Genomic DNA, 13,039 nt, shown 5'->3' on the forward strand with positions numbered 1-13,039 from the left:
TGACCACATTAATATATTATTTTCCTAATTAGGCAAAAAATCATGACAGAGTCCTAAGACTCTTTGAAGTCTGAGTATGTCTTAACTGTACAGACAATTCTTCTGGTTCCATCAATTCTGGATCATTGAATAAGCAATGTGTAAGAGGAAAAGTAGTGCAGAGATTGCACAGTACTGTAGAGGACACTGGACTTATTAGAAATGATTGTACTTGCAATTAGAATGTAGTATAGTATAGTCAGTGAGCCCTGGACTGTTTTGAAATAGTATAAACCTGTATGAGTTTGTGGAATGGTAGTAGTAATATCAGGATGTCAAGGTCTGATCTTTGGCCACTACGGGATGATTGTGGGCAAGTGCAGGTCAAAAACTATGAAGAGACAGCAGTGAGTGACACCAGGAAATGTTATTAGTAGGTAATAAAGACTTCATTTGTTAGGAGTTGTATTGAAGGAGACGCATTCTTTTAAAACAAGTATTTGTGATCTCAAAAGGTAGGGACCCTGATGTCACAGGTAAACAAAGTTGATTGGCAGTTTAAAATTCAGGTACTAAAAAAAGTTTAAACATCCTTTAGAAAATAATGAAACCTTAGTGCATTGTTGTTTTTAGTATGTGGGCTATATAATTATATAATATAATACAGTCATGTTCACTGAAAGAAAGGAGGGACATAAAGGAACATCTGTGTCATTAAATTGCTGAGAACCTGCTGCCCTTCTTTCATATAAACCACATAGTCATATCAGTTCATTCTTCTGCGATTGCGAAATCTCAGTGGACTATAATTACTTTTCAAAATGTCCAGGGTAGGGGAGGGCTGAAGGTCATTTGGCCAGAGTATATGTCAGATATTGTTTGTGGGCAGAGCTGTGATTAGGGGGGATATGATAACCCAGCAAAAGATAATTCCAAAGTCCTTCAGTGTATAGACTGTATTTTAGAAGATAAAAAGAATATGACTAAGTATAGTCAGGACTTGTATGATAAAAAGTAGAATTTTTTAGAACATCCTATTGTGAGGTACTGCAAATGTAGCAAAAGGAATCTATTTTTCATCAATGCTGGCAAACTCAGACTTGTCATCTTTCATATGAGACTGCAATAATCCGTAATCCATGCAAAGAAAGGTTTTTTCAGACATAAAAAATAAAATTACATTTCAGGTTGACATAGCAAACTTTTCTCTTGACTTTGACATTCCATATGTATTTTGCTTTCTTTTGCAAGTTTAATTTAAAATAGCCAATAAAACATACATTGATTTTAATATCTCAATTTCCCAAAGTAATATATCCTTTATTTTTTTTTAATCATAATTATTTGGTTAGTAACAGAGGAGAGGATACCAGGCAGGGGAGAATCTATATAGCCGTGGATGTGGTATGATGTCTGTGGGGCCCGGCCATGCTACTCCATCCTCTACGCCGGATGGAGCAGCATGTACTGGGGCAGGCACATGTACAGTGAAGCCATTTGGAGCCTACAGATGGGATGGAGAAGCATTGCCACACTTTAAAAATATTTGCAGTTTAAATAACTGGACAATCTCATTATTTGTAGAACTATGTCCCAGTCCAAACCTTTACTTTCTCAACAATGTTATTAGCTCAGAAGGCACTATTGAATGTGTGTTTAGAGGAAGCAGCACCCTCTCTTGGAGCAGTGAGAACAGATCTGTACTTTATGGAATGTTTTCTACAGTATATGCTAGTACTGATAGTCTGGTATCAGAACAAGGACTTCTACTTAAAATCACTGAACTGCATGGACTAGGGCTTGTTTTGGCCTAGACCAGGGGTCAGGGAACTTTTTTACCTTTTACCCCAAAATATATTTAGATACGCCAACGTTACCCCCTTGATTTGAAAGGAAGGAATCATATATTATTAATTATTGGAATTCAAAATTTTATTGAATCTATTCAAAATTTCTTTGAAAGCTTCAACTTCAAAACTTCAGGTTTTGGAGAAATGATGTTGCTTCATTTCTGATACGAGAGCATCTATATTGGGGCATTTTGTTGTCAGAGCAATTTGGATACAGTCTTCAGCGTCCAATCGATTTCTCCACTGTGTTTTTATGTTCGTTAGAGTGGAAAATCCTTGTTCGCAAAGGTAGGTTGTTCCAAAAGGCAGCAACTTTTTGACTGCCTCCTCATGTGCAATTTTGAATGCCTTTGCAGCTGTTGACATCCAAAAATATGACAGATCTGCTTTGTTTTCAAATGCAATACGTGCTTCATTATTGCATCGAAGCTCAATAAGTGCCTCTGCCAACCCTTGAGGCTCTTCTGGTACAACAGCAATTTCACATTTTAAGGGGTCTACAATCCAACTGACACTATCTGAATCGGCAGCATTACCCCCAGGATTTTAATTTTTTTCCCCCATTTGGGGTAATTTACCCTTGTTCCCTAACCACTGGCCTAGACATTTCCGATTCATGTTTTTCAAAATAATTCATATGCATACCTCGCATGAAGACATGGACCGTGATGACACAATGATGGGGGTGTGGTCACATAATAATGGTCACTTCCCCAGAGAGCAGCCTAGCACTGTCAAGCACTAGTCCCCTTAGAAACATCCCATCCCCTCCACACACTGCAGCACGCTCCAATAATAGGTGCACTGCACCAATTCACTGTTGCTCTTCTTTTCTTCGCCCTCTTCTTTCCTCCACAGCCGGGCACCCTCTCATAGGACGTTTGCTCAGGAACGCACTGAGCATGCTCCCGCCAGTACGTGTACTTTTCACTCTCTGATGAATACTCATGAATAGTTATTGCTGCCCAGAGGATGTCTATCTTTATACATATGTAAAAAGGGGAATATAGAAGAAACTAAACAGTTGTTGAACACACAGGAAAAAAAAATCTAGCATTTTTTCTGTTTTATATTTAATTTTATATTTCAACTTTTTTATTTTATTTTTTAACCTTAGTATTTATTTTTCTGCAAACTGTTACTGGATGCCCTAGTATGTCACTTTATTTTTGAAGTATTTTCAGAATTCTGAAAGGTTTCCTGCAATATTCTTCATTAAGGTCACTGTCAGCTGGCATAAATTCTAATATCCACCACTCATTCACACTACTCATTTTTCTGCTTTTCACGTTAATGAAAACACAGAAAGTGAATTTTAAGCACCACACGTAAGAGTCAATAGTGCAGATTCCATCATTGTATTTTAAAATATTAATGGTGCATTTAACATTTCGGAATGCAATTTGTCTTATTTTCATGTGTTAATACACGATAGTGGATATAATAGATTGTATTGCATACCGTGAGGGGGACCGTTGAGGGGGCGTGGCCACCAGTGGTGCGCCGTTAGGCTCCGCCCCTGTCAATCTTAGGCAATTCTAGCCAATCGCAGCAGGGGGCGGGGCCACGATGGCGCGTTTAGCCCTGTCCCCACCATCTACAACAACGGGGACAGCTGGATCTGGGATTTTTGTCTGCTCTCTCGGGAGTCTGGGAGAACTCCCAAAAATTTGTGAGTCTCCCGGACATTAGGCAACTATGTTGTATTGGTAACAGCACAATGCATGAAATGCACTTGAAAACACTTAAAAATGCATCATTAAAACTCATATAACACATGTGAGTTCCCATGCATTTGTATGCACTTCCCCAGCTTATATGTGAATGATCCATTATAGAACCTTTTCTCATTAAATATCATATATCTACATTTAATGAGCTCTCAGGACTGTTACATATATATTTGTGAATGAAGATGAATGTAGAATGTTTTTTTATATTTATATATTGTATATTTAGTGATACTGTAAAGTTTTTTGTTTATCTCGCTACATCCTATAAAAGCTGAAAGTGAACAAGTGCTAGCGTGTCAGGTATTTAACCTTAAGCTTTCACTAACCACAGCAATGCAAAGCATTCAACGTGATCTCTGTAATTTAAAGCAATACAGGCTGATTTACTGAGCATAATACTGTATTAAGGCATAATCGCGATGGTTTTTTTTGGGCAGCTTCCATTGTTTGCATATTTACTAACAAATAATCATGTGTGTCCAAATCTTCCATTGCAGTGCATAATGTCACACATGCTGTTTTAACTGCTTGTGGCAACCACAATGGCTTTAACGCAGAAGAACTCAACACTAATACTCAATTACTTATTGTTTGGATGTATGCCATCAAACGTGAATTATAAATACTCGTGTGGAAGTGTTATTGAAATGAAAGTAATAAACTGTGTACAAAGACAGGACAGAATGTTTTCACACCCAAGGCTCATTTCATTTGCCAGTTTTCTATTACAGAACCGGCAGACCCCTTCAGCAGATCCATGGGCTCCAGCTAGGGCGAGGGGCACATTAGTTAAATCTTTTTAAGTAGGTGGCAATGTAGCCACACAATATACCAGACAATGCCCCCACTCAACATACCATGCAGTTCCCCCACACAACAGACTTTCCCCTCATACACAAGATAATAGTCTGTATCCCCACACAACACACCGACTAGTTCCCCCACAGAACAAACCACCCTGTTCCCCCACACAACAAACCACCCTGCACCCTCCCCCCAGATCATACGCGGTCTTTGCTGGAGTCCATTTCACATTTGTGCATTTCATTCATTCAAGACAGAGAAAACTAGCAAACAAAATTTCAGTGCACATTTTATTATGAAAACCTGTGTGTAGAATCAAGACTTTTGCAGTTTTGAAACCATGGACTAATGATAAATAAAGAGCCACAAAGTACTTTTTGTTGGTGTTTAGAAAAAAGAATACACACATTTTCTTTTAATTCACGTTCTTGTCATTTCAATTAAAAATCACTTTTTGGACATTTTTGGTAGATTTTCTTTGCCGTGTCAGGAGGTATAAGAAAACTAATGGTATTTATCTGAAAGTTCAAAGTCTTCTGAAAAGAAACAAGCTATAGTTTGTGTGGGTACTGCATAAACAAATTATTGATGTTGATGTTGGAATGTGAGTAGCCCAAAAAGTGCCAACATAGACTCGACACAGGGGTGAAAGAATCCTTAGCAGCGAAGTTATTAAAAAAATTCCAAATTTGCAGCTATTACCAATCAGAGCACTAGGATTGCTTACTATTAATAGTATACATGAGAGTGGCATGATAAGGCTATGTTGTGGCATTCTAAAGCTCTATCTCCTTGTTTCTGCAAAACAAGCTAGAAGAGAGATAAATCAAGAGGTATATGTAACTAAATATATATATTTGCACTCTGTTTATTTCTAAAGATACATTTTTTTCTATGTTAGATATGTGGGATAATGTTTTCCTTTTTCTGTATTCTGCTAGAGGGCATTGTTGCTCTAATCTTATATTTGTCTTGGGCAGCATACATTACATATACAGCCCTGTAGTCACTCCTGTACCATTGATCAGTTGCTTGTGTTATTCCCCAATGCCAAACCCTGTGAGACCTGCACAGGTAAGATTTGTCTTCTGCAATTAACAGGATCAAAAGTGGAACGGAGTGTGCAGTACTTTTGTTTATGAATATAAAGATAACAAGATTTACAGAAATAATTATGTTAGATATTTTCTTGTATATATCCTTTTTTACTCTGCAATGGTGCATTATGTGGGCACCTCCCAGGGGAGGGTTGGCAAATTTTAGCCTGGAGCGCTAGACTCCACTCACCAGCCTATTAGGAACATTTTAAAGGTAAAAAAATGCAGGTGGCCCAGTGACTCAGCCGAGGTACCCTACTATGGGACTGGCACGGGGGGCAGATGCCCCCCTGCCCTTAGCACCTCCCCTTTCTTATTCTTTTCCAGCAATCTGTGACCCGAGAATTACAGTTATTAGATGAAGGACGACCTCAAACTGAATAAAGGACTCCTAAACCATGTGTCACTATACGGGGTAACTGAGGCTACTTACTGGTATTAGCGCTGCTAACAAGGAAGTTTGGAGTTTGCTGCAGGAGTACGCAGGTCGCGGCCCTCCAAGTTAGCCACCAGTGAAGTGGCGTAGTTGAACAATCCGAAGTCAGACCATGCTGGTAGCGAAGTACAATGGGAATAGACGGAGACGTAGTCAGACGGTCCAGAGTCAATACAAGAAGATAGATAACGCCAAGGGAAGATCCAATGGGAGAGTCCGGAGAAGCCAAGTCGGGAACCAGGAAATCAATCAGGGTGCTGGTAAGCACAATGGAACGCTGGAGCAGAAGGAGCATGGACCTTGATACTCTGGTACCCTAATGGTGCCACAGTCTTTTTGATATAGAGGCAACACATCCCACATTGGTGGACAGGGAAAAGCCAGTGATCAGCTTAGCGAATATCGGCGTCCCATTGCCTAGCAACAGCAACGCGAGCTACTGTGCATGCACCCGGTGGCCGTAAGTGCGTCATCCGTCGCGTTGCTAGATAACGGGACGCGCCGGGCAGGAGGATCAGGCATGCGTCCCTGGCATCGAGTGAAGATGTGGGGACACCATGCTACTAATATATTTTTTTTCTTATCTCTCTACAGTATATAGACTATATATATATATTTGATAAACATACACTGTATACAAGTGTGTGTGTGTGTGTGTGTGTATGTGTGTATATATATATATATATATATATATATATATATATATACAGTCAGGTCCATAAATATTGGGACATCGACACAATTCTCATATTTGGGGCTCTATACACCACCACAATGGATTTAAAATTAAACAAACAAGATGTGATTTAACTGCAGACTTTCAGCTTTAATTTGAGGGTATTTACATACAAATCAGGTGAACGGTGTAGGAATTCCAACAGTTTCTATATGTGCCTCCCACTTTTTAAGGGACCAAAAGTAATGGGACAAACTAAACAATCCTACATCAAACTTCACTTTTTAATACTTTGTTGCAAATCGTTTGCAGTCAATTACAGCCTGAAGTCTGGAATGCATAGACATCACCAGACGCTGGGTTTCATCCCTGGTGATGCTCTGCCAGGCCTCTACTGCAAATGTATTCAGTTCCTGCTTGTTCTTGGGGCATTTTCCCTTCAGTTTTGTCTTCATCAAGTGAAATGCATGCTCAATCGGATTCAGGTCAGGTGATTGACTGGCCATTGCATAACATTCCACTTGTTAGCCTTAAAAAAACTCTTTGGTTGCTTTTGCAGTATGCTTCGGGTCATTGTCCATCTGCACTGTGAAGCGCCGTCCAATGAGTTCTGAAGCATTTGACTGAATATGAGCAGTTAATATTGCCCGAAGCACTTCAGAATTCATCCTGCTGCTTTTGTCAACAGTCACATCATCAATAAATACAAGGGAACCAGTTCCATTGGCAGCCATACATGACCACGCCATGACACTACCACCACCATGCTTCACTGATGAGGTGGTATGTTTTGGATCATGAGCAGTTCCTTTCCTTCTCCATACTCTTCTCTTCCCATCACTCTGGTACAAGTTGACCCTTGTCTCATCTGTCCATAGGATGTTGTTCCAGAACTGTAATGGCTTTTTGATGTTGTTTGCCAAACTCTAATCTGGTCTTCCTGTTTTTGTGGCTCACAAATGGTTTACATCTTGTGGTGAACCCTCTATATTCACTCTTGTGAAGTCTTCTCTTGATTGTTGACTTTGACACATATACACCTAACTCCTGGAGAGTGTTCTTGATTTGGCCAACTGTTGTGAAGGGGTTTTTCTTCACCAGGTAAAAAAAAATTCTGTCATCCACCACAGTTGTTTTCCATGGTCTTCCGGGTCTTTTGGTGTTGCTGAGCTCTCTGGTGTGTTCTTTCTTTTTAAGAATGTTCCAAACAGTTGATTTGGCCACACCTAATGTTTTTGCTATCTCATATTGAGAGTCGACAGCAACAGATTCCAAATGCAAATGTTACACCTAGAATCAACTCCAGACCTTTAACCTGTTTAATTGATGATGAAATAACGAGGGAATAGCCCACACATGTCCATGAAATAGCTTTGGAGTCGATTGTCCTATTACTTTTGGTCCCTTAAAAAGTGGGAGACACATATAGAAACCGTTGTAATTCCTACACCATTCACCTGATTTGGATGTAAATACCCTCAAATTAAAGCTGAAAGTCTGCAGTTAAAGCCCATCTTGTTTGTTTCATTTCCAATCCATTGTGGTGGTGTATAGAGCCCAAAATATGAGAATTGTGTCGATGTCCCAATATTTATGGACCTGACTGTATATATACATATGAACTAATGAGGGGAATAGGTACCATCTCCTGGGGAAGATGGCTGCGAACAGCAGCAGTGGATCACTCAAGTCCAGTGTTTTCGATATAACTGAGCTCAACCAGGTTTAGTAAGCACATTCAAGCAAACAAAACATAAATAAAAGGCCTTGCCTGTCCGTCACTAACTAAACATTTCAGTAACAACCTCTCTCAAGTGTGGGACTTTGTGTCTGAGATATATACCAAACTTAAAGATATTTGCTCACCACTAGCAGATTCTCTCAGATGGCATCTAACCTTCTCCCGAGGTCTGAGAGACAGAGTGCAAAGTCTAGCTGCATTTTAACAGCACCTGCTCAAGTGCAACTCCTGATTAGCCTGCTGTGAGACAGGGAGGCCAGAAGACCCGGACTGGACCTTATGTATGGAGCCCACCCTGCTCTCTCCATACAAAACACCAGGGACTCTTATCAGCTTTTCCTGAAGCTGAATAAATTCTTTTGGAATCTCCTTCCTATACAAAGCAATCTCCCTGGGTTTAAAAGCATGTAGAGAGAGAGTTATTTTATACCGATCAGCCACAACTTTAAAACCACCTGCCTAATATTGTGTAGGTCCACCACATACCACCAAAACAGCTCTGACCCATTGAGGCATGCACTCCACAAGACCTCTGAAGGTGTCCTGTGGTATCTGGCACCAAGACATTAGCAGTAGATCTTTTAAGTCCTGAAATTTCCAAGGTGGGGCCTCCATAACCCGGACTTGCTTTTACAGGACATCCCACAGATGCTTGATCGGATTGAGATCTGAGGAATTTGGAGGCCAAGTCAACACCTTGAACTTTGTCATGTTCCTCAAACCATTCCTAAGCAAATTTTGCAGTGTGGCAGTTGCATTATCCTGCTGAAAGAGGCCACTGCCATCAGGGAATACTGTTGCAATGAAGGGGTGTCTGTCACAATTTTTGTTAGGCGGTACGTGTCAAAGTAACATCCACTGACTCCGTCGGTTTGCCTTCTTCCCATAGTGCATTCTGGTGCTATTTCTTCCCCAAGTAAACAACACCCACGCACCCGGCCGCCCAATCAATGTCAAAGAAAACATGATTCATCAGACCAAGCCATCTTCTTCGAATGCCCCATGGTCCAGTTCTGGCGCTAAATGTAATGTGGTTTTGACATTTTTTTTAACAATACCACATAAGAGCGGCACATTACCTCATACACATCTGATACCGGCTCCACAGAAGGGTCTGATCATAAGTTTTATTTCACAATTTTCTATATCTTCTTCATTGATCTAATTTTAATATTTTCACCTCTTTAATGACCTGGTTAAGTCTTAAAAAAATGTGTTTTAATGTATTGGTAATAAAGATGTTTTTATAACTCATAACAGACTGGCTCCAATTTTCAACTCTAATCTTGTGGCTAAGCCCACATCGTAAACTGATGTCTACTTACTTAGTTGTGGACCCACTCACAGAATGCATCTTAATAATTATGAGTATATGATAGTGAGGATTTTCTAATTCATTGAGCAGACCTGAATCCCGCTCCTTTTTGTGAACACCATTCTATCATGGCCATCATTAACTTTATCAGCAGCTTGTGTTACAGCAGCTCTTCTGTGGGATTGGACCAGACGGGCTATCTTTCTCTCTCCACTTGCATCAATGAGCCTTGGGCACCCTTCACCCCGTCGCAGGTTCACCGGTTGTCCTTCACTGGACCACTTTTGTTAGATACTAACCACTACATACTGGGAACATCCCACAAGACCTGTCCTTTTGGAGATTCTCTGACCCAGTCGTCTAGCCTTTACAATTTGGCCCTTGTCAAAGTTGCTCAAATCCTTAGGTTTTGCTCATTTTACCTGGTTTCAACACATCAACTTAAAGAACTGACTGTTCACCTGCTGCATAATATATCCTAGCCCCTGACAGGTGCCATTGTAATGAGATATCTAATGTTATTCACTACACTTGCCAGTGGTTTTAATATTGTGGCTTAATCAGTAGTGAATTTCTTATAAATAACATACCTGGACATTTCACTGATAATTTCCTACTCTTGAATTTTGATTTGGGCATTATTTTAAAAGTGTTAGTACTGCTGGGATGTCAGTACTGTATGACCTAGGAAAATTACACCAGATCAGCCCTAGATTCTATGTGCCCTAATATATTGATCTTTGTAAAGCTAGAACATGTGTGTATACTTTCATGACATGGATTTCAGAAAGAAGCTGGTGCATGCATTTGGTGGGAAGAGTTATTGCATGTAAACTAAGAGTAACAAGGGGAGGGATGAATTGTAAGCTCTTGGAGCTAGAGGTCATCTATACAATTAAGCACAAGACTAATAGTGCCAAAGTATTAAGAGTAATGACATCAGTTAAAGGTTTGAACACTATACAATTGTACAAATGTCATAGAAAAAATAGAGAAACCTGTTCTTTCAGTCCATTGTGAAAGTGAACTTAAAAGGGAAAACATACTGTATTACTAAATTTGTAGTCAAAAACAGTTTCTTTCCATGCACCCTCCTTCCCTTAGCAAACCAGACAATTGGGAGCCCCTTCCAGGGAACCATTTACGTGGCGTATTTTGCATATTTTCACTCTGGTGTATGTTTCGGTTTTGCACATGAGCATAGAGCGCAATTCATGTTCTCAGGTGAATAACACTTCCACCAGCCTACAGTTTCATGAGCAGAATAGGGGAGGGAAGGGGTTATGCCCATAGTCTATGTACAGTAAGGGGGCGTGGCAGAATTGAGTGCACGCAGCAGTGTCTGATTCAAGCTTTGGGCCTCTCTTAGTACGTGTTTTTCAGTCGCATCATTTGCAGCAGCTACAGGACAGGTATAAGTACTGAGTGATAGTGATAACGGACGTGTATGCAGGCCATAACATGCCTTTGCAATTAGGAGCAACTGTAAAATTTAATTTTATATACAGTACACATTGAGAACATCTCAGTAAATGTATTTGGTGAAAAGACAACTTTGCAGTGTCTTTCTTAATGATTATATCACATACAGGTGACAATCACTGAATACTTTGTTTTTCTGTGCGTTCTGCTGGGACATTATATAGCACATATGTCTTGTTCGTATCCTGCAGTGTATTGTGTCTGTCTCAATGTGGAAAGTGCTGTGTATGCAGAGCGTACCTACACCCATATTCAACAAGAGATGTTTATTCAGATCCGGACCTGCACATGTCCGAATTACATGCGTTTTAAAATGCTAATTATGTTCGTTTTGCATGCCTTCATGAATCTTGCCCACTAACTCATTAAAGCCTGCACTTGGTGCATACTATGAATGTAAGTAACTTAACGTAGTGCCGACTGCACACCTTGCAGCAGCCAACATTGCAACGGCTTTATTATAGTGTGTGTGGCCTGAAAATGACAGCGATGCAGGGTAAATATATGACCAAAATCGATTGGATCAGTATGTTAGAAGATGACCATTATTGCACTTTTGTGTGCTTACTTTTTGACCATATTGAAAGACCCAAGTAATACCAGAAGTGATAATGCTGCCTGACCCGAACAATCTCTCTCATTCAGTTTGGCCACCTACATGCGCTTCGATAGCTTAATTATTTAAGTTGCAGCTGATAAGACCATTGAGCTTTTATCATACTTATACTGCACAGCTATCATTCCAGCATTTCCATCCTGCGAGCCCTGGAGAATACAGTGAGTACATGCACAAGTGAATAAGTTTCTCCCAAATTGTGAGGGACAGGGGTGTCTGGGGAAGGGACAGTTCTGCTAGATGGAGGGAAAGGTTTGTTTTATATTTATATAAGGAGTTCTTAGGTTTTACAATTGGCCTCCGGGAGTCTCTGGGGGGGGGGGGGGGAGTGGGCATGAGGGGGCGGGGCTCAGTGAATCGCTTCATTTTGGCCGCATCACCCGTGTCGTAATGATGCAAACACATCATTTTACCACAGGGGGGGGGGGGGCGATATTAAATGATGCGATTCCCAGAGAATTGCATCATGGAGGCTCAAAATCCTCCTAGTGAAGTGGGCAGATGCGGGAGAACTACCCAGAATTTGGGAGTCTCCCAGACATTCCGGGAGAGTTGGCAAGTATGCTGTAAATGTTTAATGAAACATAATTCTGTGCAGAGTCCGTTACCTGCAGTCTTGTGTCTGTATTGGTTCGAGTGAAAACGACACATACACATTTTTATTACAGACATAATTGTGATTTTTTTTTTCTGAACTCAAGTTTTGCATCAGTTATCTGAGGTGATATCATGACACGCCATACACACCCTTAGCTATACCATGACTCAGACATGGGAACGAAATTGCTTCACTCAGTGTATAAAAGAATTGCTGCTTCCAAAATAAGTGAATTACTCCTTTAATGTATAAATCTGGGATGATCGTGTATTGGTAGACTGCCAACTGTATCATGGGAAATGTAGTTTAGCAATAAAGTAATCATCCTAGGCACTGTGGCGGCAGCCATTTTATGGGCTGAACAAGTAGAGATGTCAATGAGGCCTATCCATTTGCTAGGAAGTAGTAATGTCACTGAGACATAAGGCACTTCACGCCTCATGTCTCAGTGATGTCACTGGTTCCTAATGCGTTGATACGTTTTTAAATATTGATTCAGCCCACAAAATGAGCGTAGGTGACAGGACCACTTTAAAGCCAATGCATAAATATTATAATGTTTTATACATGTTCTTATTGTAATTGTTGATTTGTATGATGCATAGTGCTCCACAGCGCCAGATAGTGGGGTAAATAGAGCATGCAAAAAATAGGGACATACAAAGTAAACAAAATAAAGTCATGAAAACAAAGGATAGGGAGGACCCTGCTC

The 13,039-nt window shown here is 40.3% G+C and overlaps 1 protein-coding gene across 3 annotated transcripts in view; it reads left to right on the forward strand.

Annotated features, from left to right (window-relative positions):
• The window catches only part of CHL1 (cell adhesion molecule L1 like), a 110,983-nt gene that overhangs the window by 33,747 nt on the left and 64,197 nt on the right, over positions 1-13,039 (forward strand). The window lies entirely within an intron of this gene.

Source organism: Mixophyes fleayi, chromosome 8, assembly GCF_038048845.1.
Source record: "Mixophyes fleayi isolate aMixFle1 chromosome 8, aMixFle1.hap1, whole genome shotgun sequence".
Lineage (NCBI taxonomy): Eukaryota > Metazoa > Chordata > Amphibia > Anura > Limnodynastidae > Mixophyes > Mixophyes fleayi.